Raw genomic sequence first — 25,365 nt, 5'->3', positions numbered from 1 at the left:
CCCTAATCAAAGGCATTTCCTCCAGGCGTACTAGCAAACATGCCTTTCCTCTACCCGGTCGGACCATTTTTGCTGGCCAATCAAGAGTTGAACTCCGGAGAGAATACATATACGTGTTCTTTGTGTTTAAGCGCGTGCTGATCAAAGGAGCTAGCCTCCAACTCTATGAAAGAGCCAATTTGTATGATAATTAACTACAAGTTGATGATGGCATGCTGAGGATCAACAACGAATCAAGGACCAGCATCTTTTTATCTTGCACTTCTTAATTTGTACTACACATCTGCGTAGCAAGCATCACCTTTTTTTGGTCATTAACTACGTGTAAATGGGTTTATTTGGTGTACATAATTCAGTAACTAGGAGTAAGCACTTGCTTCCTACATGGTGTATGCTACACCGAACTGAGTACCAACCGTTGTTTATGGTGGTGTGTATGCGATTGGAGCAAGTGGCCAGTGAGGTTTTTACTCAACATGGATGGCAGCATAATCTCCGGATCGCTCCACCACCTCCTTCGACAGAGGCATAGCGGTCCTATATGTCTCATTGTTGTCGACATGGATGGCAGTATTTTCGGACGGAGAGAGTAGCAGAGAACATTTGGTCATGGGTATGGTAAAGAAATGACATTTCTTCTGTTCAATTGTTGTATAGAGCCGTGATGAACACAAGGTATCGTGTGGTAGCTGGACTATCTAGTTCATCTAATGTGGAAGAAAAATTGAAAAGGCAATGAAAGCTTAACGTACAATCCAAGTTAAGAGTACTTTGGTGCAGAGTAATTAAAAACATCCTACCTTCATATGCATAACTAAAAAGGCATGTGATGGGGTTATGTGTGTGCCCTATGTGTGTCCTTGCTGAGGAAATGTTACTTCTAATGCCCTTATCACACGTCAGCATGCAAGTTTATTCTTGGATTCTTCTTGAGAATATTTTGGCATAAAACTCCCAAGGTTGCACCCAAAAACATGGTCAAGATATATCTTCGATCCATATTTCCTTGATGCAAGGAAGAGCGCTATTAATGCTTCAGTTATGTGGGAGAATTGGAGTAGCCGTAATGAAGATACTCATGTTGAGGAGAAGTACAAGCCACAAAAATCAATGTAATTGACTGATGAATTGAATGCTTCTTTGGAAAAAATTGATCAAGGGCAAGCCAAGGATGTGGATAGACCTCACTATCGATGCTCAATTTGAAAGTCCAAGAAAATACTTCAATTTAATTCAAGTTTCAGATTCATTTTGTTATCTTTAGATTAATGCACATAAACATCTACTTAATGCTTAATATATATAATTAGGGGTGAACTTGTGGACGGGCACATGAATGGAACTCATACAAACAATCATATGCAGACAAGACCTGTGTTTGTCTTTTATTTCCAAGTTTGAAATAGTCTAGTTTGGGTTCTTACATGATAGTGCATGTCACTTTATTCTTCACCGCTACAACGACCAAACCATGGTCTAAGAAAACGGTGTTTCATATATCTAGTACTAGAGTTCTTCTCTTCTCAGTTAGTACTCACGATGCCAAATGGCGCAATGGTGGTCGAGCAATATGGAGGGATGTAGACATTGCACATTGCTGGTAGTGTCTGTAGCGCTAGGTTCCTTATTTCCTCAAACTGTGGCAGTTGCTGAGGTTGGACAAAGCCATGGGCCTGTGGGTTTTGCTGAGATGGCTGGAAGGAACCCTGGCCTGATGGATATTGTTGCTGAGGCTGCTGGTAGAAGACCTGGCTCGACGGTTGTTGTTGTTGTTGTTGTTTTTGTTGTTGTTGTTGATGGAGAATAATAGCATGAACGACATTGTGGATGACTTGGCACCGTGACAGCTCGGGGTTGTTGCAACACGACATCCCTGCATGGAATCAGTTGTTGTTGTAGAATTTGTTGAAGGATTTGTTGTTGTTGTTGTCATTGTTGTTGTTGTGCTTGTTGCTGCGAAATTGTTTGTTGTGGTTGCGGATACTGTGGTTGTGGTTGTGGATATGATTGTTGTGGTGGAAATGGTTGCGGCTGCGGACATGGTAGTTGTGGAGGAAATGGTTGCGGCTGTGGATATGGTTGTTGTGGTCGAAATGGTTATTGCTGCCCTAGAAATTGTTGTTGTTGCACCAATGGAACTTGCTCTTGTGGTTGTTGCTGAGATGGATTTTGTGGCTGCAATTGTGGCACTGGAACTCTAACTGCAGTTGTGGCGGTGGTCGCTGTCGGTGTCAAAACCGGCGAATCTCGGGTAGGGGGTCCCGATCTGTGTGTCTTAGGCTGATGGTAACAGGAAGCAAGGGACACAATGTTTGCCGAGGTTCGGGCGCTCTCGATGGAGGTAAAACCCTACTTCCTGCTTGATTGATATTGAAGATATGTGGAATACAAGAGTAGATCTACCACGAGATCGTAGAGGCTAAACCCTAAGAGCTAGCCTATGATGGTATGATTGTAATTGTGATCGGCCTTCTAAGGACCATGCTCTCCGGTTTATATAGACACCGGAGAGCTAGGGTTTACATGGAGTTGGTTACAAGGAAGGAAACATAATATCCGGATTGCGAAGCTTGTCTTCCACGCAAAGGAGAGCCCCATCCGGACACGAGCCAAAGTCTTGAGTCTTGTGTCTTGACGCTTCTATAGTCCGGACGATGAATATAGTCCGGCTGTCCGGATACCCCCTTATCCAGGACTCCCTCAGTAGCCCCTGAACCAGGCTTCAATGATGATGAGTCCGGCGTGCAGTCTTGTCTTCGGCATTGCAAGGCGGGTTCCTCCTCCGAATACTCCAAGGTGATTATCAAACACGTAGGTCGTGTCCGGATCTACAAGATGATCTTCACATACCCTTAGCATAAATCCGTTCTGCTGGCAATCTTCGTACATTGTGCCCTTGCATCATGACCTGGTCCAACACGAACCAGCGCTTCCTGCTCCACCTCGACTCGCGTTGCGAGCCGGTTTTATCGGCACATCCTGTCAAAGCAGAGATCGTGTCCCTGTTAATACGGGATCCTTCATCAATATGGGCATATGCGACCCCACGGCGATGGTTGGTATAATTCCGTGTTTTAGACAAGTCTCAAGCGGCCACGCTGAGGACTCTTGGTATTCATCCCTTTTATAAAGGGGTCGAGGCCTATGCCTCATCTCCACCTCTCCGCTCCTTCTCATACCTCGAGCTCCATCGCCAAAAAACCTAAGCTCCAGCCCCCCAGATCCTCCAGTATGTCCGGATCCGACGCAGCTGGCCGGTGGGTGGCCTTCTCGATTCAGGAGGAGGATATTGCGAAGCTTAGGGAGGTCGGATACCTGACTGCTGATATCCAGCATAGGCTTCATGCTCCGGGGCAAGTCATCCCCATGCCGGAGCCCAATGAGAGCATCGTGTTTACTCCTCACTTCCTCCGAGGCATAGGCCTCACCGTCGACCCCTTTGTGAGGGGGCTCATGTTCTACTATGGCTTGGATTTCCATGATCTGGCTCCAGACGCCATCCTCCATATCTCGTCTTTCATTATTGTGTGCGAAGCTTTTCTCCACGTCAACCCACACTTCGGCTTATGGCTAAAGACCTTCAATGTGAAGTCGAAGATGATCGAGGGGTGACATGCGGAGTGCGGAGGCGCCATAAGAAGCAGGAATGCCGATGCCCCATGGCCAGAGGGTTCTTTTCCGGAAGTGTCTGATGTATGGCAACGGAGATGGTTCTATGTCACTGCTCCCAGAGGCACAAAGTGGGTAGCTGCCCCCGAGTTCCGCTCGGGCCCTCCGTCACAGTTAGCGTCTTGGACCGACGAAGGACGGAATTATGGGCCTGCTGGCGATGTGCCAGAACTGCAGAATCGTATCCGGGAGCTTATTGAGAGGGACATAAATGTTGTCAGCATAATGCAGGTGATGATAGTCCGGCGGATGTTGCCGTGCAAATGTCGACCTCTCCGGATGTGGGAGTTTAATCCGGAGGGTCCGTGGACTATTAAGCACTTCTTCGGCCTGAAGCTCGAAGGGATCTGTAAATTATTCTTTGGACCACAAGTAAAGTGTCCGGACACCACCGAGGATGCGGGCCTAAGCTGCAATCGCCTAGATGCCCAAGTAAGTAACCTTAAAGCCGGACACTTCATTTATATTTATCATAACTGTTATTCTGACAATCCCTCCGCGGCCAGGAATGGCTCGCCAAGGCGAAGAGAATCAGGTGTCCGGCGCCACTTCCTGAAGGCCCGCCTGGTCCAACCATTGCAAAGATGCTGGATCGGGCGCTCAGCAAAATTCCTACAGGGAAAGGCGAAGGGAAGGGCAGTGAAGTTGAACTTCACGCGCTGCACATCCAGACCGGGGAAGTCGCTACCCCTCCTATGGAGGATAGCCGGGAAGGGGAGGTCAAAGCCTCCTCCCCACGCGGGAGGAAAAGGGCCGCCTCCGAAGATTTGGAGGCGGAGACGCCCAAGCAAGGGAAGAAAACATCTCCAAGGGGTTCTGCCGCGACGGGCGCCCTCACCACGTCATGCCCACCAACGGGCCAGCCCTCGACCGAGCCGTAAGTTATTCATCAATTCGAAGGTGTAGCGTTACTCCGAGATCCATAACCAGGACTTCGCCTTTTGTTGTCCGGCGAGTAGCTCTTCTCAACAGAGTTCGTCTTCGGGGGACCTTCGTCCGGAGATGATGGAGAGCGAGACTCCACCCAGCTCTCCGCCTCATGAAGCGGGCGACACGGAGGTGTCGTCACGGAGGAGTCTGGATCTGCCAAAGCCGGAGGCTAGTACGTCAGCTGCCCTAAGCCCGGAGCGTTTGGCTCCCACGGGGGGTGAGGAGAAGGGTCCGGCGCAATTTAATGTCCGGCCGGACGTACTGACGGGCCGTCTAGAGTGAGCCGCACTCTCGGAGGAGCACCACTCTTTAATGAGCACGGTGCTCACGAAGATTTCATCCGCTACCGGCGGCTTGAATGAGGCATTTACAAGCCTACTCAAAGGCTTTGAGGTATGTAGTGAAAAAATGCACAACTTTTTGGTTATGAAGCACGCGCTAGGTGTGCTCCCTATAGATAGTAGCCCCTGAGACTCTGGTTGCCCGCCATAAGCGGCAAACGGTGGATCATATACTAATGGTTGCGTCGTACATGTGCGCAGGTATACAAGGATCCGGCAGCCGACCAGTCTGTTGAAGTTGTCGAGCTAAGGAGGCAAATCGGATCAATCGATGCCGATATAACGCTGGTGAATAAACGGCTAGAGGAGTCCCAGGGTATGTGCTTGGTTTTTATTATAATGTATACGAAGATGCCAAAAGGCATAATATTAATGCAATACGTGTGCACTGCAGATGGTGCTGCTGCCGTGAAGGCCCTGAGGGTGGAACTTGCTCAAGCCAAGGAACAAGCTCGGGCTAGCAATGCGGCTGCCCTAAAGGCGGTCGAAGAGTTGAGAGCCGAATAGGCTGCTCATCGCCGAAGAGAGGAAAAGATAGACGAAATGGCTGAAGAGTTAAAAAATGCCGCCGACCGGTACGCACTCCTTGAAAAGGAGAATAAGGCTAGTTCGGCCGAGCTGGACAAGGCAAGTAATGCCGCCAAGGAGATGCGGACCGAGATCCGGAGTATGTGGGAGGAGCTCCAACAAACTGACAAAATCGTGGCTGGGGGCTCGTACTTGTTGCGGACGAAGTTCTTGGATCCGAAGTATGCTCCCCTGGCGGGTCGCATGAGTCCTGCGGACGCATATGCGGATTTGGTGAATAGTACAGCTGACGCTGCCAAGTTCTTCGAGGGTCAAGGCGATGAAGAAGTGGAGAAGCTTTTCTGGTCGCAGTTTAATGCTCCTACTCGCCAGCTGCCACTGAATGAGAAGGTGGCTGCTATGGCGGAGATCCACAGGCTGTCCGGACTGGCAATGCGGTCTGTAATAGACCATCTTTGGCCGAAGGGGCCTAAGCCGGACAGCTACTTTGGTTTAGTGCAACAATTCCTTGGAGCGGTGTCCTGGATTGACGCCCTGAGAAGGTCGGCGTGCATAGAAGGTGCGCGGATGGCTCTAGCCCGCGTTAAAGCCTACTGGACGGATATGGAGGCCACTGTAATAGCAAGCCAGGATCCGTCGGGAGGCCAACATCCGGCCGAGCACTACTTGGCGCAAGTCACAGAAGGTGCCCGCCTGATAGAGGCGCAGTGCTCGAAGAGTGTTTTATTCGAGTGATAAGTCGAATCATTGTAGAAAACAATGTTTAGTTTAATTATGAGGCTATGTTTATACTTTTGCCCGGAAGTATGATTGTCCTCCCTTTGCGGCTATTCTTATATGTATAAGTAGTCTGAAAGATAGCAGTCGTTGGCTTCAGCCCCCTCGCGGATAATGCGGGGGTGTTGGCGAAAAAATATGCATAAGCACACTTGATCCAACGTCTTGGTCCGTTAAGGAGGTGATCGCACGCTGAACTAGGCAATCAGACTATATAGCTGTAACACTTTCGCTTAGCCATGGGAGTCTAATGGTGGGGACTATGTAGCCCCTGGTACCTCTACGTGCATCCAAATATGGGCGCATGTGTACATGGCCGAAAAACGGCCCTTCGTTAAGGCGAAGGAATCTTTAGGGATTCCGGTGAGTCTTCGAGTGGTTGAACAGTCTCTCGCTGCATCATGACGGTCAGTTTTCGGCTTTCTCTACTGAGGCGCTCATCCGGAATAACCAGGGCACAATCGCAGTAGTTCTCCTTTGGCCTGCCTTAGCCGGATGATAGCGAAACATAAGGCGGCCTACCCAGGAGCCGGGCAAACCCAACATTTTGACCTAAGACATGATTCGGAGCTGATGCATATATGGTCAAACTCGTGACGCTGAACACTCCCGAGGGTATTCGGTATTTTGTAAAAGAAGATAGGCTGACAAGAGCCTATTTTAAGCCCTTTATTTCTAGGTACGTGCATTTTAGTCTGCCGTGGCCAAATGCCAAAAATGGCAGTATCCTCTGTGGGTAGAGAACCCATGGGATGGTTAAACAACAAGAGGCAGTAGAAAAGGATTACACAGGGGCTTAATCTAAAAAGAAACCTGTTGCACAAGGCCCTGTTGCACGTCTGCGCCTTTGTCTCTATTGTGCCGTATCCTGGAAGGGTATCGCGCGAACGTTGTCTGTAAAAAAGAAAAACTCACAGGAGGCTGCATCGTAAGTATGCGATTAATAATAAGAGTGTAAACTATTGGCCTGCCAATAAGGTCGAGCCAAGCGTGGGGCTGTATTAAATATAAACAGCGCCTGGTTTCCCTTACGGGATTATATATACAGTGCCCTGTTTGAATTTATCCGGGCTAACGGACTCGTCTAACCGTGTCTGTGGTCATAATGACCAATCATGTTTTCTAAAAACTGGAGGCCGCTTATAGTCCGGCCGCCAGGGCCGTCGCATATTCCTCTGCGCATGAATGGCGCTTTATGATTCTGCTAACAGTGATGACGCCACGGGGACCGGGCATCTTGAGTGTAAGGTGGCCATAGTGTGGCAGTGCGTTGAAGCAGGCGAAGGTCGTTCTTCCTAGCAATGCGTGATAGCTGCTTTGGAAGGGTGCGATATTGAAGAGCATCTCTTCGCTTCTGGAGTTGCCTGGGGAGCCGAATGTTACTTCTAGCACGACGGAGCCCCTGGCGCAGGCTGCAACGCCTGGTATCACCCCTTCAAAGGTGATGTTGCTTTGTTTAATTCTGGATGGGTCTATCCCCTTTCTGCGGACAGTATCCTCGTATATTCAATTGGGACCACTGCCGCTGTCCATGAGGACGCGGGTGAGACGGTATCCATCGATTAGTGGGTCAAGCACCAAGGCCTGTGATCCTCCGTGCCGAATACTAGTTCGGTCATCCGTGTGATCGAATGTGATCGGACGAGACATCCAGTAGTGAGACGTGGGTACGACGGGCTCTACATCGTGTGCTTCTATGGGCGAGTGTTTTATGCCCTCTCGTGGATGTGCGAGTCGCATGGATCATGTTGACTGTTTTAACCTCTAGCGGGAATTTTTTCTGTACCCCGGTGTTCGGCTGGTGGGGTTCATCCTCTTCTTCGTTTGGTGTGTCCCTCCTCTTGTGTTCGGCATTTAATTTGCCGGCCTGCTTGAAAACCCAGCACTCTCTATGGGTGTGGTTTGCAGGTTTCTCCGGGGTGCCATGAATTTGGCATAGTCTGTCCAAGACTCTGTTCAGACCGGACGATCCGTCTTTACTGCCTTTCAATGGCTTCTTTTGCTGACCAGGTCGAGAGCCCCTGAATCAGGACAATGGCAGCCTTAACAAGCCTTATAACCCGCTTTTACGCGGGTGAGGATAGCTGGTTGGCCCGTAAAGGCAGGCTTTTCTTGGACGAGGTGCCGGCGAGCCATTCGTCACGGATGCTGTGTTTGAAAGCCGCTAAGGCTTCAGCGTCCGGACAGTCGACAATTTGATTCTTCTTAGTGAGGAATCTGTTCCAAAGCTTGCGGGCGGACTCTCCGGGCTGTTGGATTATGTGACTTAGATCGTCTGCATCCGGAGGCCAGACATAAGTCCCTTGAAAATTGGCCCTGAAAGCGTTTTCGAGTTCCTCCTATAAGGGCATTTTTATCCCTAAGTGTTTTGGTGATTGATGACAATGCTTTAGCAGACTAATCGTGTGCCTTGAGTTTCTCAGTTGCTTCATCGCTGGGCACAAGACAGTTTGGTGCCCCTCGAAGACTATTGAAGATGGTGTTTTTCTACGTTTCTTTTTGGTGGATTTGAGTCGTAGGAGAGCCGTACTATTAAGAGGGGGTCCGCGTCGGAAAGGTTCGGGTGGAATCATCATGTACACGTTTCCTTCCTTGTCTCCTCCTTTCCCTTGCACTTTGGAGCATTCCCCGTATATCCTCTATGTGAGTGTCCGGACTACTGTTGCTGAGCTTACGGTAGTACTGCTCCCTGGAGCGGTAGTACCGCAGGCACTTGTTGTAGTACCGTGCCCATGCGCGGTAGTACCGTGGGAGCCCACGGTAGTACCGCTCCTTCGGAGTCGTAGTACCGTGGCTCCCTGGCCAAGTACCTCTGCCTCGCGGTAGTAGGCGCGGATGTAATTTTTTACATCCGCGCCCACACGGTAGTACCGCACGTTGAGGGCGGTAGTACCGCGGGTGCCCACGGTAGTATCGCTCCCCCCGAGCTGTAGTACCGTGGTTCCGTGGCCTAGTGCCGTTGCTTCACGGTAGTAGGGGCGGATGTAATTTTTTACATCCGCACACACACGGTAGTACCGTGCCTTGTGCACGGTAGTACCGTGACGGATGTTTGCATCGTCTCTTTGACCACGGAAGTAGGCACGGATGTATTTTTATTCATCCGTGCCATTTCCAGACTAGGACTTACCTGCCTCGCGGTAGTACCGCAGGTGGGAGCGTAGTATCACGCTCGCGGTAATACTGCTTGTGTTATAGTCTCTGCAGCTGCCGCGGTAGTACCGTGGTCTCCCACGGTAGTACCATGTGGCCTTGCGGTAGTACCGCGCTCCTGGAGCAGTAGTACCGCATGTCGCAGGCTGGTCTAAGTGGATAACGGTTGGATGTTGTCCTCCACTATAAAATGTGTGTCTCCTACCTCTAGTTGACCACCTCTTCCATCCCTAAGCTCCATTGTTGCTCCAAGCTCCATTTTCGGCCGATCTCTCTCCCTAGCCAATCAAACTTGTTGATTTGCTCGGGATTGGGTGACAAGGCCCCGATCTACACTTCCACCAAGAGATATTCAATTCCCCCCACTAATCCCTAACGGATCTTGTTACTCTTGGGTGTTTGTGCACCCTAGACTGTTGAGGTCACCTCGGAGCCATAGTCCATTGTGGTGAAGCTTCGTGTTGTCGTTGGGAGCCTCCAATTAAGTTGTGGAGATTGCCCCAACCTTGTTTATAAAGGTTCGGTCGCCGCCTTCAAGGGCACCAATAGTGGAATCACGGCATTTCGCATTGTGTGAGGGCGTGAGGAGATTACGGTGGCCCTAGTGGCTTCTTGGGGAGCATTGTGCCTCCACACCGCTCTAACGGAGACGTACTTCCCCTTAAAAGGAAAGAACTTCGGTAACACATCCTCGTCTCCACTGGCTCCACTCTTGGTTATTTCGTGCCTTTACTTTTGCAAGCTTACTTGTGTTGTATCCATTGCATGCTTATGTGCTAGTTGTTATTGCATCATATAGGTTGCTCACATAGTTGCATATCTAGACAACCTATTTTGATGCAAAGTTTAAATTGGTAAAGAAAAGCTTAAAAATTGTTAGTTGCCTATTCACCCCTCCCTCTAGTCAACTATATTGATCCTTTCAATTGGTATCAGAGCTTCGTCTCTTTATTAAGGACTTTGCCGTCCGAAGAGTATGGTTGACGCCATAGACGTTGTGGAAGAGCACTCCGGCGTGAATCCTACCTCGTCTATGGCCGATGGGGGAACCTCGGTCTCTCGTGAGGAATTCAATGTGGCTCTAGACACATTGAAAGACTCCATGAGGACCAAGGTTGAAAGCATGTTTACTAAATTTTTAGAAGGACTTAAATTGTCCACCTCGCTGATGAAAGTGGGTGATCCCGCTAACAAGGTGACGGATGCTACCTCCGACAAGGGGAAGCTAACAGTGAAAAGGGTCCTTCTACAAGCGGTAAAAATGGTTCCGGCATCTTTGCCCATGTGGAACCTCCAACTTATGGTGGACCGATTCCGTCTACTCATTTAAATCATGTCGGTCCTCCTCCTAAGATTGTGAAAAATGAGGATTTTGATTCTTGGGTGTATCGCTTCAAGCGTCATTTAAAGCATGTGAATACTAATCTTTGGAGAATCATTGAAGAAGGTTTCTATCCACATGACCCAAGCAACTTCACCCCTCAAGAAGCCGTGGATAATCAATTCAATGAGAATGCTCTCTTCATCAACCAAGAAGCAATTCTCCCCAAAGATCTCCCTCATCTTCGACCCTACTCCACGGCCAAAGACGCGAGGCGGTGCGTTGTGTCTCTTTATTGGGGAAGCGCGAGCATTCAATGCTCCAACTATGAAGTAGTGCAAGATGAAGCCGATGAGTTTGCTATGAAGGAAGATGAAGAACCTCGTGAGCTCTTTCGGAGAGTAACCAAACTTGCGGTCTCGCTCCGAGATCATGGGAGCAAGGACACGTATGACAATTGGATCAAACGCAAGTTTCTCAAGGCCATGATGCCCTACAACAAGTCCATGTCCTCCGTCATTCGTCAAAGGCCGGACTTCCACTCCATGACCTCAAGTTAAGTGTTGGATGAGTTCGTTGCAATGAGCATCTTGGACAAGACCGCCGATAATGCGGTGCTCCGGTCTCAAGGAGCAAAGAAGCCCAACCTTGCCTTGAAGGCCAAGGTTATTGTGGAAGAAGAGGAAGAAGAGGAAGATGAGGAGAGCAATACCGAAGATACAAAATATGATTATCACGAGCACATGGCTCTCGCTTCAAGGCAATTTTGGAGCAAGAAGAACTCAAGACCCAATTTCAACAAGAACAACTCAAGTGGCTTCAAGAGCAAGCAACGAGTTAGAACTTGTTTCAACTGTGGCAATGTGAGCCATTTTGTTGCGGATTGTCCTTACGAGAAGCGGGAAGACAATGGTGGCAAGCTCATCCGGAGAGACAAAGCCAAGTCTTTCCCCAACAAGAACAACTTCACCAAGAAGACTCCTACTCAAGGGTTGGTGGTTCAAGAGGAGTACCGTGAGGATGACGATGATGATGAAGATAGTGAATCAATGGCCATGGCATCCGTTGCCATTGCCACAACTCCCGGGTGTCTCTCTTCGATTCACCCAACGAGAACATCACCGCCAAGTGCCTCATGGCTAAAGCCACCAACAAGGTAACCCCCAACATCAAAACCACCATTATTCCTAATCCTTGTTTGACGGTTGGGATTGATGATGGTTAGGGGTCTAATGAGGAGGTAAATGATTTTGAGTCCTTTATGAGTAAGCTCAAGGGCAAATCCAAGAAGCACTTTGTTGCTCTCTTGGAACAACTTGGTGAAGCCAATGACATGATCGAGGCTCACAAAGAAACCATCTCTAAGATGGAAGGTCATAGTCATGACTATGTCGATGAGATATCGGATCTCTCTAATGCTCTTGAGGAAGAGTGTGGGCATCGTTTGGCTCTTGAGGAGTCACAAAACGATGACCATGCCAAGTTAAAGGAAGATCTCGATCATGCTCTTGTTGTGTCTCGTGTGCTGACTTCCAAGAAGGCTAAACTTGGGGTTGATCATGCTAGAGTCAAGGAGGAGTTTGATGTGCTTGACAAGGCCCACAAGGTCTTGAAGGGTGCTCATACTAACCTCAAGAAGTCTCATGCTCAACTCCAAGTTAAGCTAACCAAGGAGAAGGCCACCTTTCCTCACTTAATCTTAATTGATAACGCAAATGCTACTGACCCGTGTTGTGAGCATGTGCATCTTGTGGAGGAGAATGCCAAGTTGAAGGAACAACTCGAGAGAGTCCTTGTGTCATGCATACAAGGTGAGAAGAACCTAAATGACCTTTTGAGCAATCAAAATGAAGTTGTGGCAAAGGAGGGAGGTGGGTTCTCACCCAAGTCCAAGAACAAGAAGAAGAACCAGAAGAAGAATGACAAGATCAAACGACCTCCCCCGCTTAAGAAAACTTTTGTGAAGGAGGGAGAGGGTACTCCTAAGGAGAAGAAGAACACTGCAAAGAGTGGTGATGCCAAAAAGGGCAAAGTCACCTCTCCCAACAAAGTCGGCGACTTTAACCCTTCTTATGTGTTGTGCCGTGCTAGTGATGGGCATGTTTATGCTAAATTTGTTGGTTCTTCTTATGAGTACATTGAATGGTATATTTGGGTTCCTAAGACCCTTGTTACTAACATCAAAGGACCCATTACTCAATGGGTACCTTAAACCAAGCATTGATCTCTTGTAGGTGTTTGCTTCTGGTGGGGGATCATGGTTGCTCGATAGTGGAGCAACAAATCATATGACCAGGAGCAAGGACTTGGTGGTGGACGTGCAAAAGATCCCATCTATGCCCAAAAATGTCGAGTGGGGTGATGCCTCACATTCTAAGGTATTGGGTCTTGGCAAGGTTGTCATTTCTCATGATCTAACGATCAAGAAAGTCATGCTTGTTGAGTCCCTTGCATACAATTTACTTTCCGTTCGTCAACTCGCACTCATGGGCTTTGCCACCTTCTTTGATGTTGATACCGTGGCCCTATTGTGGAGCAAGACTCTTAAAGTAGCCTTTGTTGGGCATGTCGAGAACGGTCTCTATGTGATTAACTTTTCGGAGCGACCCACTAAGACCGCGACATGCCTAATGGCTAAAGTTGATGTGGGATGGCTTTGGCATTTCCGTTTAGCCCACGTCAATATGAGATCTTTGCAAAGTCTTCTCAAGGGGGACCATGTCCGTGGACTAAAAAATGTTAGTTTTGCCAAAGATCATGCTTGCAGTGCTTGTATCGAAGGAAAGCTTCATGAGACGGCTCACCCTCCCACGACTATCATCTACTCGAAGAGACCCTTGGAGCTCCTTCACATGGACCTCTTTGTGCCTCCATCCTTTGATAGTCTTGGGGGAATAAAGTATTGCTTGGTGATTGTGGATGATTATTCAAGATATACTTGGGTATATTTCTTCAAGAGGAAGAGTGAAACCCAACAAACCGTCATCGACTTTGCAAATGAAGCTCAATGACAACATGATGCAAAGATCTTGACAATAAGAAGTGACAACGGCACCGAGTTCAAGAACTACACCTTGGACGAGCTCCTTAGTGATGAGGGGATCAAGCATCAATATTCAGCTCCATACACCCCTCAACAAAATGGTGTTGCGGAGAGGAAGAACCGGAAGTTGATGGATGCGGCAAGGACCATGATGGCGGAGTTCAAGTCTCCATACAACTTTTGGGCCGAAGCCATCAACACCGCGTGTCATGCATCAAATCGGCTCTATCTCCGCAAAGGCTTGAACAAGACTCCTTATGAAATCCTCGCCGGTAACAAGCCCAATCTCAAGTACTTCCGGGTGTTCGGGTGTAAGTGTTTCATTCTCAAAAAGGGTGTCCGTTTGTATAAATTTGAGGCTAGAGCTTATGAGGGCATATTTGTTGGTTATGCTACAAACTCTCATGCTTACCGTGTTCTCAACAAGTCCACCGGACTCATTGAGGCGACGTGTAACGTGGAGTTTGACGAAAATAACGGCTCCCAAGTGGAGCAAAGTGGTACTTGTGATGTAGGTGATGAAATTCCTCCCCAAGCCATAAGAAGAATGGGTATTGGTCATATTCTACCCATTGAGGAACCCCTTGTGGCCGAAGGAGAAGGACAATGCTCCACTCAAGTGGAGCCATCACCTCCCCAAGACCCACATGCTTCCGAACAACAAAGTGAAGGCTCGCAACCTCATAAACAAGACCAAGGGCAAGATCAAACTCAAGATGGTGGTGATCCACCAAATGATGCCCAAGGTCAAGTTTTCCCCCTTGAGCAAGTTCAAGATCAAGAGCAAGATCAAGATCTCGAACAAGCTCAAGACGGCGCTCAAGATAATCAAGTTGATCCTCCTTCCTCCACATCCGAGGAGGAACTAGAGCGTTGTGCCGCAAAGATTGCTTCCAAGCTCACCACCAAAGGCCATCTTATGGAGAATGTGGTTGGAAGCCTAAGAAAGGGGGTAAGCACTCGTAGACAATTAGCAAACTATTGTGAACATCACGCGTTTGTCTCTTGTGTTGAACCCCAAAAGGTCTATGAGACGCTCGAAGATTCAGATTGGCTCAATGCCATGCATGAAGAACTTAACAACTTCGAGTACAACAAGGTGTGGAGATTGGTGCCACGGCCGTCGGGGAACCATAATGTCATTGGAACCAAGTGGATTTTCAAGAACAAGCAAGACGCTCATGGGAACATCATTCGCAACAAGGCAAGATTGGTAGCACAAGGCTACTCCCAAGTCGACGGTATCGACTACGGTGAAACCTTTGCTCCTGTTGCTCGCCTTGAATCCATTTGTTTGTTGATTGCTTATGATTCCCATCACAACTTTAAGTTACAACAAATGGATGTGAAAAGTGCTTTTCTTAATGGTCCTATTAATGAGTTGGTTTATGTCAAGCAACCCCCCGGGTTCGAGGATCCTTACTTCCCGGATCATGTGTATCAACTCGATAAGGCACTCTATGGCCTTAAACAAGCCCCATGTGCGTGGTATGACCACCTTACCGAGTTGTTACAAGATCGTGGATTTGAAGTTGGGCAAATCGGTCCCACTATTTTTACTAAGAAGGTAAAAGGGGAGTTGTTTGTGTGCCAACTATATGTTGATGACATTATCTTTGGTTCCCCTAACAATGCTTTCAATGAAGAATTTGCCGCTCTCATGACCTCTGAGTTCAAGATGTCTTCGATGGGAGAGTTAAAGTTCTTCCTTGGTTTTGATATCAAACAAAAAAGAGAAGGTACCTTCATCAACCAAGCCAAATACACTCAAGACATGCTTAAGAGATTCAAGCTAAGTGATGTCAATCCGGCCTCTACTCCAATGCTCACCAAGTGCCAACTTGACATTGATCCCAATGGTAAAGCGGTGAATCAAAAGGTATATCACTCTATGATTGGATCCTTGCTTTACCTTTGTGCATCACCAGATATCATGTTGAGTGTGGGAATGTGTGCACCGTTTCAAGCCGCACCAAAGGAAAGCCACTTTGTGGCGGTCAAGCGAATCTTTCGATATTTGGCTCATACCCCAAACTTTGGCCTATGGTACCCAAGAGGAGCTAACTTCAAGCTTGAATGATTTACGGATTCCGATTGGGCGGGAGACAAGGTGGATAGGAAGTCCACTTCTGGAGGGTGCCAATTTCTTGGTTGCTCTTTGGTGAGTTGGTCTTCCAAGAAGCAAAGTTGTTTGTCTCTCTCGTCCACCGAAGCGGAATATGTGGCGGCCGGTAGTTGTTGTGCACAACTCTTATGGATGAGGCAAACTTTAAAGGAATATGGTGTCATTTGTGACAAAGTGCCTCTTTGGTGTGACAATGAAAGTGCCATCAAGATTTCTCTCAACCCGGTGCAACATTTCAAGACGAAGCATATTGAGATTCGGTATCACTTCATCCGGGATCACAGTAGGCGAGGGGAGATCAAGCTCAAGTATGTCAACACTCATGATAACCTTGCAGATATTTTCACGAAGCCCTTTGATGAAGCACGATTTCGCGAGTTAAGGCATGAGCTAAATATCATTGGTTCGAGCAATGTGACTTGAGCCTGTGCACACCCCACCTCACTCAACTTGTTGTCTAGTTTAGGTGTGGGCATGGACATAGGGGGAGTACCGTTCTCTCAATGAACCCTCCCTCCCCCATTATGCATAAATCGATCAACTCTGTCACATTAACCATTTTTTATGGAACTTGTGCTTCAAAGATGAGTTTCGGTCATGGGCCCAAGGATAATTCTTTGCGGTGCCATACAAACTGACTCAAACATAGGTGGCTCCGGCCACCGCCCTCGCTTTTTGAGAGGGTGTGTTGCGTGGTTGCTTCTTGTTGTCTTTCTGCCTTTGGGTTGTGCGTGTTCTTGTGGTGTCTCTTGTGCTAAAAGTTTCCTTGCAAAGACCTCTTTTGTGTTGAAACCTGCTTTTTCTTGAGCTCACGGTACTACCGCAGCATGCTACGGTACTACGCGTGTGGAGATCTCGGTACTACCGCCCCACGCGGCAGTAATTTTTTACTACCGCCTGGGAGAGCGGTACTACTGCTTCGGTGCGGTAGTTCCACCCAAGCGGTACTACCGTGATGATGTGCGGTACTACCGCGACATCTTTGACGCGTGGGGATAAGGATGGGGAGGGGGAGTTCCAACTCCCCCATACCCATTCATCAGTTTCCCACTTCGTCTCTCTCTCCCTCGCTCAAGAACGGGGCCGGGGTCCTTCGCCGGATCTCCGCCTCCGGCTGCTCTCCTGCGATTCCGTTCGGTGGGATCATTCCCCACCACGTGCTCTTGCCATGGGCAAGGGTCTTTTCCCAACTCCCTCTCGCTTTTGTTGTTTTCTTTGCCTCTAGGTTTGTGGGGAAGACTTGTGTGTTCTTGAGATTTTAGGCTAAATCTATGCAAGAGTAGGCTGTAGGAGAGTAGTATCGTGTAGGGATTATACTTGTCTTTTTGTCCTGTGCTAGATTTGATCAACCGTAGTACCGCCGTGGTTTCGCGGTTCTTCTCAGATTCAAACTTTGGTTTGGATCTGACGCGGTGCAGTACTACCGCGCCACCTATGCGGTACTACCGCTTGTCTGGTACTACCGCCCGTCAGGCGCGGTACTACCGTGCACGCTACGACACTAAAATTTTACTACCGCTCCCACCCCGGTACTACTGCGACTTGGAGCGGTACTAAAATTTTAGTACCACCGCATCCGGCAGTACTACCGTGGATCCCATCTATCTCATGGAAACTTTCACGTATACTTCCTATGTGGTTCTTGTGCTTTGCCGTGGTCTTTGCATTGATCCTTTTTGCCTGTCGTGGGTGTTTTGCATTTTGTGTCTCAGGTGGTGGCTCTCGTCGTTCCAATCCCAGTCGTGACACTGGCTCCAAGCGTCTGTGCAATCCAAGTGATGCACCAGAGGGCTCCTCCTCTGCCCCCAAGCGCCATGTCAAGGCCACCGCTAGCAAGCACAAGGAACCCGCTAAGGGCATGGACGAGATACCCCAATCTGAGTACATCCGTCTCAGGCAGCTCAACCCGTATGTGATTCCTCGTGCTACCGTTAGAGGCTGTGAGTTGTTTTCGAACAAGCAGCAGACTCTCACCTATCTGGATGTCATCAAGAACAAGCAAAATACCTATGTGGATGTCAGGTGGATAGACATGCATCACCTGAGGAAGGATATGTATCGTGAGTACTTTGGAGAAGCTCTGGATTTGGTGGAGCAGTTTGATATTGAGCATGTGATCTCTTTCCATCTTGACTATGACCCTGAGCTTATTTGTCAGTTCTTTGCCTCAGTGTTCTTTCACCCTGGGGAGGAGCGGAGGATGACCTGGACGACCAATGGTCGTCAGTTGACTGCTACCTGGAAGGAGTTCATGGATCTGCTCCAGGTTCCTGATGACGGGCTCAACTCACCAGTGGGTGTTCGCCCCCATGCCAATTCTGAGTCTGCGAACAAGGACAAGCTTCAGCCGTTCTATGTTGAGAAGGTGCTTGCCAATAGCAAGTCAACGTGGATGCTCAACTCTTTTCTGGATATCATGTATCGCATCTTCCGCAACTCTCTGTTCCCTCGCATTGGTGACAAGGACAAGGTCCATGCCTATATGGTGGATATGATGCTCCTCTGCGAGGAGGCTCGCGTATCTCAGACTCAGCCACTTGATGTCACACACATCATGTGGTGTGAGCTTCGGTTTGCGGTGTTCAACAGCAAGGTGCCTATCTATGGACCATACATGTTTCTGTTGATCTCCAAGACTTGGGCGAAGCAGTACCCTGGTGATGAGTTCCTTGCTCCTGACTGGATTCGGCATGATCCCATCAGTCTCCGTGTCAAGTCCAAATGGGCCAACACTACTACTCGTGCTGAGGCGACTACTGCTAAGAGGGTTGTTGATGAGGATGAGGCTGAAGCAGAGGATGTTGCTGCTAACCGTGCTGCTGGGTCTTCCCATAGTTCCTCTATGCCCTTGTGGGCCAAGAAGCTGAAGGACAAGATGAAGACTCTTTTATGCATACAAGCTAAGGGGCAGTACAGGACTCACGTGGCATCCAAGGAGAGTCGTCGCCATGACAAGAAGATTCTGAAGCTGTATGGAGAGGACGTGTCTGGTGGGTCTGAGGATCACATTACTCCAGAGGTTGAGTGGATGGAGAAACAAGGCTACAAGTGGACTGATTCTAAGGAGGACGTCGAGGAGACCATTCTTGCTGCCGGGTCTGAAGAGGATCATTGGGATGATTTCTCTGCTTGAGCCACCACTTGTGTGTAGGTGTCCTCTCTGCCTTTTTGGCGTCTCGATGCCAAAGGAGGAGAGAGTGTAGGGATTTGTGAGTCGTGTGTCGTGTTTCGTGTGTTTGCGTGTCTCATTTGAACCTCGTTTCGGTTGTTTCGGTTGATTTGGTTTAGTTTGTCCCTCATATGGTGTAAGACATATGCACTCTACCTATCTTAGTGAGCTAGTGTTATATTGTGCTACCTTTGTTTATGCACTTACTTAGATTGTTAGTCTTACATGCCTTGTCTCTAAAATATAGGGGGAGTGTTAATCCTAGCTAGTGTGTTGTGCAGTCCAAAGCATCCATCTAGATTGCACACATCTAGGGGGAGCCCGTCTACATTTTAGAGAGGAGGGGTTTGCCTATGCTCATTATTTTTTCCCTTGTGAAAATCCCGTATTGTCATCCACCAAAAAGGGGGATATTGTAAGGGCATTTTTATCCCTAAGTGTTTTGGTGATTGATGACAATGCTTTAGCGGACTAATCGTGTGCCTTGAGTTTCTCAGTTGCTTCATCGCTAGGCACAAGACGGTTCGGTGCCCCTCGAAGACTATTGAAGACGGCGTATTTCTATGTTTCTTTTTGGTGGATTTGAGTCGTTGGAGAGCCGTACTATTAAGAGGGGGTCCACGTCAGAAAGGTTCGGGTGGAATCATCACGTACACGTTTCCTTCCTTGTCTCCTCCTTTCCCTTGCACTTTGGAGCATTCCCCATCTATCCTCTATGTGAGTGTCTGGACTACTGTTGCTGAGCTTGCGGTAGTACTGCTCCCTGGAGCGGTAGTACCGCAAGCACTTGCGGTAGTACCGTGCCCATGTGCGGTAGTATCACGGGAGCCCACGGTAGTACCGCTCATTCGGAGTCGTAGTACCGTCGCTCCCTGGCCAAGTATCGCTGCCTCGCGGTAGTAGGCGCGGATGTAAATTTTTACATCCGCGCCCACACGGTAGTACCACACGTTGAGGGCGGTAGTACCGTGGGTGCCCACGGTAGTACCGCTCCCCCCGAGCTGTAGTACCGTGGTTCCCTGGCCTAGTGCCGTTGCTTCACGGTAGTAGGGGCGGATGTAATTTTTTACATCTGCGCACACACGGTAGTACCGCGCCTTGTGCACGGTAGTACCGTGACGGATGTTTGCATCGTCTCTTTGACCACGGAAGTAGGCACGGATGTATTTTTATTCATCCGTGCCGTTTCCAGACTAGGACTTACCTGCCTCGCGGTAGTACCGCAGGTGGGAGCGGTAGTACCGCGCTCGCGGTAGTACTGCTTGTCTTATAATCTCTGTAGCTGCCACGGTAGTACCGTGGTCTCCCACGGTAGTACCGCATGGCCTTGCGATAATACCGCGCTCCTGGAGCAGTAGTACCACATGTCGCAGGCTGGTCTAAGTGGATAACGGTTGGATGTTGTCCTCCACTATAAAAGGTGTGTCTCCTACCTCTAGTTGACCACCTCTTCCATCCCTAAGCTCCATTGTTGCTCCAAGCTCCATTTTCGGCCGATCTCTCTCCCTAGCCAATCAAACTTGTTGATTTGCTCGGGATTGGGTGACAAGGCCCCGATCTACACTTCCACCAAGAGATATTCGATTCCCCCCACTAATCCCTAGCGGATCTTGTTACTCTTGGGTGTTGGAGCACCCTAGACGGTTGAGGTCACCTCGGAGCCATAGTCCATTGTGGTGAAGCTTCATGCTGTCGTTGGGAGCCTCCAATTAAGTTGTGGAGATTGCCCCAACCTTGTTTGTAAAGGTTCGGTCGCCGCCTTCAAGGGCACCAATAGTGGAATCACGGCATCTCGCATTGTGTGAGGGCATGAGGAGATTACGGTGGCCCTAGTGGCTTCTTGGGGAGCATTGTGCCTCCTCACCGCTCTAATGGAGACGTACCTCCCCTTAAAAGGAAGGAACTACGGTAACACATCCTCGTCTCCACCGGCTCCACTCTTGGTTATTTCATGCCTTTACTTTTGCAAGCTTACTTGTGTTGTATCCATTGCTTGCTTATGTGCTAGTTGTTATTCCATCATATAGGTTGCTCACATAGTTGCATATCTAGACAGCCTATTTTGATGCAAAGTTTAAATTGGTAAAGAAAAGCTTAAAAATTGTTAGTTTCCTATTCACCCCCCCCCCCAACTATATCGATCCTTTCACCTCCCAACTCCCAATTGAGTTTTCGGGGAGGCTTTCCAACCAGTGTCTAGCTGGTCCCTTCAAGTTGAGGGGAAGGTATTTGATGGCGTGGAGGTCATCCCCATGAGACATGTGAATATGTAGGATAAAATCCTCGATCCAGACCCCTGGGTATGTCGTGCCGGCGTATGCTTCTATGTTCACAGGTTTAAATCCTTGTGGGAATTCATGGTCCAGTACTTCTTCGGTGAAGCACAGGTGGTAAGCAGCCCCTCTGTATCTGGACGCGTTGTGGCATGTAGTTGGCTGTTGTTGTGTCCGGGGTTGATTCCGAACTGGTATCTGGCTTTTATGAATGTTTGGGTGACCATAGTTCTGCGTTGGGGTGTGTCTTCTAGATCCATATATGGACCTGGCTGCACCGGTCTTTTTATTCGGATGCCCGCGTGGATCGTGCGCAGTGTCCACGGCCGCTCTATTATGGTTGTGAGGCGGTACGTCTGGTTTCTTGGTCGAATTTTCTTTTGGCGGAACGGCCGCATCGTCGAATTCTGGCAGCAGCTTGCGCTTCGGATAGCTTTTCGTATGACGGTCATCGCCATATCTTTCTTCGGTGTCTAGCACCCTGTTCCATCTGCGACTTAGCTTTTCCCGTGCAGCCTTGAGCCGTTGCTTCTGCTTTTCTAGACTTCTTGCGGTGGCCATAAGCTTTCTGTGGAGGTTGTCTCGTTCCACTTGTTCGTCCGGGATGATGAATGCATCGTTGTCCAGATTGTCTTCCTGTTCTGGGGTGGCATCATGAGCTCGTCCCTCCGGATCGTTGTGATCGGGTATTTTCTCCGAACTTTATTTGGTGTGACCTGGCTCGTCCTGCTCCATCGTTGGGTCCATGTGGTCATTATTGCTTTCAGAGTTTGCGGGTATATCAACCCTTCTTGCGCTCTTGTCTCTATTTTTGCCATTGCTAGACTTTGAGCGGCGTCTGCACCGCCTCTTTGGCTTTTGCCCGGGTGTTTTATCGTTCGGGTTGCCGTCCTTATTGGGCGTATCTACCATGTATATGTCGTGTGACAAGGTAGTAGTCCCGCGCTCCAGGTGTTCTGGAGCCTCTCCTGCATCGTCGTCCATACCATCGATGTCTCCGGAGTTGAGCACGTCGGCTAATTCTTTGATCGTGGCAATGAAGTGGGTGGTGGGTGGGCGCCGAATTCCTTCATCGCATGCTTCCCACTCGGGTCGGACATAGTTCGCCCCAGAGTCTCCTGACCAAGAGAGAGACTTCAATGAGCTCAGCATGTCGCCAAAGGGCGAGTGCTGAAAGATGTCCGCAGCGGTAAACTCCATTACCGGAGCCCAACCTGGCTCGGCTGGCTCGAGAGTGAGCGGACCAGGACCAACATCCGGATATGAGTCCGGGGGTCCGGGGTTACAGGGGGGGCCAGTGTTCGGCTCCACCGCCGATAAGCGTGCGGCCTGCGGAGCGGGGTCCAGCCCTCCGTCCATAGGCGCCGCAACCTGTCCTGAATTTAGATCCAAGGCTGCTTCGGGGATAATGTCCCGGGCACTATCCGACAGCAGGTCTAGGCCGTGCTCGTCGTGGCTATCCGGCACTCCTGGCGCAGGCCCGAATCCGTCGAAGATCAAGTATCCGCGGATATCTGTCGTGTAGTTCAAGTTTCCAAACCTGATCTGGTGGCCAGGGGCGAGGCTGTCGATCTGCTCCAACTGGCCAAATGAATTGGCCCGCAGTGCGAAGCCGCCGAACATAAAGATCTGTCCGGGGAGAAAAGTCTCACCCTGGACCGTGTTGTTGACGATTGAAGACGCCATCAAGCCTCGAAGCGATGACACAGAGGAACTCTCAATGGAAGCACCAACGTCGGTGTCAAAACCGGCGGATCTCGGGTAGGGGGTCCCAATCTGTGCGTCTTAGGATGATGGTAACAGGAAGCAAGGGACACAATGTTTACCCAGGTTCGGGCCCTCTCGATGGAGGTAAAACCTTACTTCCTGCTTGATTGATATTGAAGATATGTGGAATACGAGAGTAGATCTACCACGAGATTGTAGAGGCTAAACCCTAAGAGCTAGCCTATGATGGTATGATTGTAATTGTGGTCGGCCTTGTAAGGACCATGCTCTCCGGTTTATATAGACACCGGAGAGCTAGGGTTTACATGGACTCGGTTACAAGGAAGGAAACATAATATCCGGGTCGCCAAGCTTGTTTTCCACGCAAAGGAGAGTCCCATCCGGACACGAGCCGAAGTCTTGAGTCTTGTGTCTTGACGCTTCTATAGTCCGGACGATGAATATAGTCCGGCTGTCCAGATACCCCTTATCCAGGACTCCCTCAATCGCCACGATAGCAAGGAGGGCAAGGATGAGAAAGGTCTTCATGGTGGATTTGTATTGACCACTGCTTGCTTGGCTTGAACGATGCACTCTACTTATGGGAATGATGGATGGGGAAGGATGATCATCATGCTACAGGCCTATTTATAGCTGACATGGCATCATCTCCTTCACAATTAGCATTTTCTTGTCTGGAAAGTGCTTGGATGCTTCCTAAAATCATAATTTGGTATGTTGTGTTTGGTGGCACTATCATTCCACTACCAAAAAGTTGTGATAACACACATGACTCATCTTATTCACTTTACAACTCAAACACTAATCTAGATTGCCTAATTTTTTGAAACTAAGTTTGTAATGTTTTGCAAGTTGTTATGTGTAAACTAGATAAGCATTGCTTGCGCAGAACTTAGTTTGTAATCTTGTGTGACCTGTTAAGATAGATGAGACTAGTAATGTAACTTGCTTTAGTAGGTCATGACTCATCAAATTCTTTTTACATGTCAAGTGTTGTAGCTTTCTAGAAGTTATTAGCAAACATCAATTGTGTAATGTTCTACAAGTTGTTACGTGTAAACTAGATAAGCTTGACTTGCACACAACAAGGATTGTAATCATGTGTGACCTGTTAAGATAGATTAGAGTAGTAATGCATCTTGCTTTGATAGACCATGACTCATCAAATTGCTTTTACTTATCTTAAGTGTTGTATATGTTGTACAAGTTATTAACACTTATCACCTTAGTATGGCTTGCAATGTGTGTGCATGCCAAGGTATGTGTAGCTTCTATTCGTTTGTAGATCTTATTTTGTTTTACGCGAAATCATGCAAATGATCACCTATGGTAACGCTTGCGAGTGCAGCTGCTACAATGTTGGCAGGGTTGGAGGGAGGCTGTTGGAAGGCATGAGTTCTTGTAACAACCTAAAGTTCATTATGGTTTTTTTGGTGGTACCTATAGTTCATTATGTTTGGAAAGATATGTGTTCTGTTTTTCATGGGCGCTAAAAAACTTATGTTTTAAAATTTGTAAACTGGCCCTGTCTGTTCTATGGGCTGCTACTGGTGGCCAATTTGAAGACATGTGGTGCATTGGGCCTAGACGCCGCAGAGAGCCCAACTAGGCTCGCTCAGAAGGAAAAAAAACTCCCATGGATCACTCCCTTGACGACCTCTTTACTCCCTCGAGAACTGGGCACGCTGCACACCCACTCCTCAACATGCACCACTACACCTCCCTTGCCCTCCCCTCACGCATTGCCGCTGCCAACCACCTTGTCTTCCTCATGCCGCCTCACTACCGGCGTCCTCCCGTATCCTCTCCCCAAAGCCGTCGACTTCATCTCTCACCATCTCTTCCCCTTCTCATCAGAAGAGAAGAGGGAGATTTTTTTTTCTCAAATACAGAAGAGGGAGATCGACTAGGTCTAGCGCCGGCCATGGCAGCGGCCACATCTGCCACAGGCGCAGCCACCTCGCCGAATAGAAGATTGGATAGATAGATAGATTAAGACTAGGCATAACACTTAGGTTACACCATATCTAGCTAAAATTTACTGTAACCAGAATCAACAGCGAGCAGGATTGAAGATTGAAACAAACTTGCACCTTGAGCAATGGCGTCGGCGTGCTCCCTAGCTCCAGGAGTCTCCCTCCCAGCACACCAGCTCCCCTTGCCTTCACCTCCTATAGCTAAGTTGAGGCCTCCTTCCTTATTGGCATCTGATTAGTTGGCATCAGGTTAGTTGTGCGTGTTCCAGTTAGAAATCAATCAGGCCTCCTTCCTTATTGGCATCTGATGAGCAGGAAAAAGAGTTGTCTCG

The 25,365-nt window shown here is 48.7% G+C and overlaps 1 long non-coding RNA gene across 2 annotated transcripts; it reads right to left on the bottom strand.

The window, feature by feature from the left end:
* Window positions 1-1,920: 1,920 nt before the first annotated feature.
* LOC123135675 (uncharacterized) lies at window positions 1,921-23,638 on the bottom strand. Of its 2 annotated transcripts, none has more exons than XR_006466118.1 (3): window positions 23,550-23,638; window positions 13,327-13,329; window positions 1,921-2,222 (listed from the first exon to the last, which is right to left on the bottom strand). It is a non-coding gene; the product is annotated as an uncharacterized lncRNA (long non-coding RNA). The 2 variants fall into 2 exon arrangements; XR_006466117.1 differs by lacking the exon at window positions 13,327-13,329 and adding an exon at window positions 4,694-4,697 and having other exon boundaries at window positions 23,550-23,622.
* Window positions 23,639-25,365: the final 1,727 nt, after the last annotated feature.

The sequence above is a fragment of the Triticum aestivum genome, chromosome 6B (assembly GCF_018294505.1).
Source record: "Triticum aestivum cultivar Chinese Spring chromosome 6B, IWGSC CS RefSeq v2.1, whole genome shotgun sequence".
Taxonomy (NCBI): Eukaryota; Viridiplantae; Streptophyta; class Magnoliopsida; order Poales; family Poaceae; genus Triticum; species Triticum aestivum.
This window is presented reverse-complemented; position numbering and strand designations above follow the sequence as displayed.